Source organism: Argentina silus (assembly GCF_951799395.1).
Source record: "Argentina silus genome assembly, contig: scaffold_171, whole genome shotgun sequence".
Lineage (NCBI taxonomy): Eukaryota > Metazoa > Chordata > Actinopteri > Argentiniformes > Argentinidae > Argentina > Argentina silus.
Window position 1 is genome coordinate 75,001 of NW_028153204.1, and position 5,000 is coordinate 80,000.

The window sequence follows — 5,000 nt, forward strand, 5'->3', positions numbered from 1 at the left end:
AGGGGCGCCCAATACTTCGATTACGATCGACCAGTCGATCGCGAGAGTAGTGCGGGTCGATCGCGTGACATTAGAAAAATCACGTCGTATTACGTCGTGATTTCTTTTTTTACGACGGACATTTGTGCTTCAGCGGTACGAGGCAGTTGAGCCAGTGTGAGTGCGCCACTTGATTGACGTACAATGCGGCCAGTCTGAGATCGCTTCTCTTCTACGGGTCACGTGTCACCAAGCACTCACGGTTAAACGCGCTACTGCAAAACTCCCGCGAGCTCAGTGACCCAGTTAACCTCCAACTTCTACATCCTCAAGAAGGGATGGAAGAATGAGTGGCGGAGCTGGACCAAGTAAGAAGCCAAAAACTTACCACTTCCATGCGGAATGGGAGGAGGACTTTTTTTTCACCGTGTCTCATATATATATATAGCATTTTTTTTATGTAGGTAGATAATTTATATATATTAATGTAGGTAGATAATTTATATATATATTAATGTAGGTAGATCATTTATATATATTAATGTAGGTAGATAATTTATATATATATTAATGTAGGTAGATCATTTATATATATTAATGTAGGTAGATCATTTATATATATTAATGTAGGTAGATCATTTATATATATTAATGTAGGTAGATCATTTATATATATTAATGTAGGTAGATCATTTTGACCTGGTCATTTTGAAAGTAGCTTGCAAGCCGAAAAAGTGTGGGCACCCCTGGTCTAGGGGGTAGGGGGTAGTGTCTAGGGGGTAGGGGGTAGGGGTAGTGTCTAGGGGGTAGGGGGTAGTGTCTAGGGGGTAGGGGGTAGTGTCTAGGGGGTAGGGGTAGTGTCTAGGGGGTAGGGGTAGTGTCTAGGGGGTAGTTTCTAGTGTCTAGGGGGTAGTGTCTAGGGGTAGTGTCTAGGGGGTAGGGGTAGTGTCTAGTGTCTAGGGGGTAGTGTCTAGGGGGTAGGGGTAGTGTCTAGGGGGTAGGGGTAGTGTCTAGTGTCTAGGGGGTAGTGTCTAGGGGTAGTGTCTAGGGGGTAGGGGTAGTGTCTAGGGGGTAGGGGTAGTGTCTAGGGGGTAGGGGTAGTGTCTAGGGGGTAGTGTCTAGGGGGTAGGGGGTAGGAGTAGTGTCTAGTGTCTAGGGGGTAGTGTCTAGGGGGTAGGGGGTAGTGTCTAGGGGGTAGGGGTAGTGTCTAGGGGGTAGGGAGTAGTGTCTAGGGGGTAGTGTCTAGGGGGTAGTGTCTAGTGTCTAGGGGGTAGGGGGTAGTGTCTAGGGGGTAGGGGTAGTGTCTAGGGGGTAGGGGGTAGGGGTAGTGTCTAGTGTCTAGGGGGTAGTGTCTAGGGGGTAGGGGTAGTGTCTAGGGGGTAGGGGTAGTGTCTAGGGGGTAGGGTGTAGTGGGTAGGGGGTAGTGTCTAGGGCTAGGGGTAGTGTCTAGTGTCTAGGGGGTAGTGTCTAGGGGGTAGGGGTAGTGTCTAGGGGGTAGTGTCTAGGGGGTAGTGTCTAGGGGGTAGGGGTAGTGTCTAGTGTCTAGGGGGTAGTGTCTAGGGGGTAGGGGTAGTGTGTAGGGGGTAGTGTCTAGGGGGTAGGGGTAGTGTCTAGGGGGTAGGTGGTAGTGTCTAGGAGGTAGGGGTAGTGTCTAGGGGGTAGGGGTAGTGTGTAGGGGGTAGTGTCTAGGGGGTAGGGGTAGTGTCTAGGGGGTAGGTGGTAGTGTCTAGGGGGTAGGGGTAGTGTCTAGGGGGTAGGGGTAGTGGGTAGGGGGTAGTGTCTAGGGGGTTGGGGTAGTGTCTAGGGGGTAGTGTCTAGGGGGTAGAGGTAGTGTCTAGGGGGTAGAGGGTAGGGGTAGTGTCTAGGGGGTAGGGGTAGTGTCTAGGGGGTAGAGGGTAGGGGTAGTGTCTAGGGGGTAGGGGTAGTGTCTAGGGGTAGGGGTAGTGTGTAGGGGGTAGGGGTAATGTCTAGGGGGTAGGGGTAGTGTCTAGGGGGTAGAGGGTAGGGGTAGTGTGTAGGGGGTAGGGGTAGTGTCTAGGGGGTAGAGGATAGGGGTAGTGTCTAGGGGGTAGGGGTAGTGTCTAGGGGGTAGTGTCTTAGGGGTAGTGGGTAGGGGGTAGTGTCTAGGGGGTAGGGGTAGTGGGTAGGGGTAGTGTCTAGGGGGTAGGGGTAGTGGGTAGGGGTAGTGTCTAGGGGGTAGGGGGTAGGGGTAGTGTCTAGGGGGTAGTGTCTAGGGGGTAGTGGGTAGTGTCTAGGGGGTAGTGGGTAGGGGGTAGTGTCTAGGGGGTAGGGGTAGTGTGTAGGGGGTAGGGGTAGTGTCTAGGGGGTAGGGGTAGTGTCTAGGGGGTAGGGGGTAGTAAGGGGTAGTGTCTAGGGGGTAGGGGGTAGTGTCTAGGGGGTAGGGGGTAATAATAAGAATAAGAAATAATCATCATTCTGTGTTTTAAAGGGACATAAAGATTTAGCCTAGTTTAGATTCAGCCCAGGTTTAGCCCAGGTTACAAATGTCCTTGTCCAACAGTAAGCCACAAATAAATGCAGTCTTGCTGTCATCTTTGCTGCTACTGAATGAACCACCTCTCTCTCATCCACTTCAGTGAATGTAACCAGATGAATGTTGTTTCACTCCAACCAAGCCATACACCCCCCCCCCCCCCCCTTCCCTATCCCCTTTTGAGAAGGAAGCGAGGAGAGAGGAAGTAAAGAGAGAGGAAGCTAGGTGAGGAATATCAGACACAGACTATTGGAACGCACCCTGGCCTACCAGACTACATCCTGACAGCTTCCTCTGTACGTGTGGGAGATGAGGAGGATTCAGGTTATTCTCACAGCAACACCGCCCGCTAGTGGCTGACCAGAGAGACTACAGCCTCTGGTGACTGAGCAGAATGAGTTTCTATGATAATTATATAGAATATATTGTTCATATTTGTGAAGCACTTTGTGACAAACTGTCTTTGTAAAAGGTGCAAATACATGTGATTGAGAGCACGTCCCTGCAGTAGGAGAACAGGGAACTGCATACACAGATAACATACACAGATAACATACACAGCTAACATACACAGATAACATACACAGATAACATACACAGCTAACATACACAGATAACATACACAGATAACATACACAGATAACATACACAGATAACCCACACACACACACACACACACACACACACACACACACACACACACACACAGCTACACTCCCCCCCAGCCTGCAGACCCAGGGGTAGAGTAGCAGGGTATAGGGTTTGTTTGTGTGTGTGTGTGTGTGTGTGTGTGTGTGTGTGTGTGTGTGTGTGTGTGTTGTGTGATAAGACTTATGGATCCTTTATTTGACCAGGTAAGTTTAGTTTGTTTATTTGTTACATTGAATACAAAAACACAATGCAACCAAATCCCTTTAACACACTTTAACATCCACAACAACAATATAATAAAGATAATAACATCATAAAAACAATAACAGTAATAAAACCATAATAATGATATAGATGAATCTGGCAGCAGGGTTATTAAGTTAGGTTGACTGAGAACGTGTGTGTGTGTGTGTGTGTGTGTGTGTGTGTGTGTGTGTGTGTGTGTGTGTGTGTGTGTGTGTGTGTGTGTGTGTGTGTAAGAGAGACCTGGGGAAGAGTCGCAGGGGAGAGAACAGAGGAGTCACACAGGTGTTTCATTAGCCAATCAGCGGTCAGAGTCTCTGCTCGCTCACCCTAACGGGGGTCGTTAGCTCAGCTGTTTAGTGATGACGTTTGTGTTTCTATATGGAACTGTTGTACCGTGAGTGTGTCTGTAGTCTGTTCAATGTTGTGTGTGTGTCTGTGTGTGTGCGTGTGTGTGTGTGTGTGTGTGTGTGTGTAAGTTGTCTTGCTGTTGCCGTAGAAACAGGTCTCTCTTGAAAAAGAGATTTTATCTCAATGAGACAAACGTGTAGAAATAAATGTTAAATAAATCTAACAAAATGTCACGTGTTATAGCTGTTATCATTTGGTTCCTGATCAACCGGCCTGTTGTCCGACAAACACACCCGCAGCAGCGCGCGCTACGTTACAGCGGACGACTACGGTAGAAGAGCGCTCGTGGTAAACTTGATCTGAACGGTTCCGACAGTTTACTTTCCGGTCGCGGTGCTCCAGCGGTAGGCAGCTGCGCCCTGGCGCCCCGTGGGGAGCCTCCGTGTTGGTGAAGGAGAAGCCACCGTCTACCGGTCCCCCGGTCCAGCACGGAGAAACCCAACCCGTCGAGACGGCGAGAGGGGATGCCAGAGGAAGGAAAGAGTCTGCTTCCGTTTTTGGACCCCCTCCTCCGGCGGACAGAGGCACGCTTGGCCGGTCACCCCGGGAGCCAGGCGCGCTCACCGCCGGTCTAATATTAGCTGCTGTCTAACGGCGCAGGCATCCCGCCGATGTCGCGCGGCGCGCTGACTTTCTCCGTGGATAGCAACAGGACATACTTCCCGGTTGGAGCCGCGCAAAAATGGATACTGACCCGTCGGGTGTCGGGTTTTACGCGGGCGTCCGTCGCTCTCCCGCGCGGTGACACGCCGAGCCCAGAATGTCCCGCCACCTGTTCCTGTCCGTCTGGCCGCGCTGACGCCCCGTCCTCTGACCGCCCTCTCTCTCGCGCAGCCCCGGGGGTCAGTCTCGCGTTCTCACCGAGCCCGGTTGTTGTGTCAATAGACGACAAAAGCGATATCAAAGCCTCCCGTTCGGACCGACGCCTGGATTGTATACTTTCTCTCCCGGTGGATTCTACCTGTTCTAACTTCAGACGGTGAGCCGGTGCCATGGCCGAGGCCGCGCGCCCCGAGGACCAGTGCGACGAGGCAGTGGAGGACGAGTTCGGGGAGATCATAAAGTGTCGCTCAGGTAAGAACGGCACCGGGGAGGGAGGGAGGCGGCGACCGCGTTTCACTGACGCTGTAACGCATTGACGCCTTTGACGCCTCACTAGAAGTTTTCTGAAAGGTTGTGGACCATTTGGGTCCAGTAGTTTGACTGACAGAACTGAGGCTGG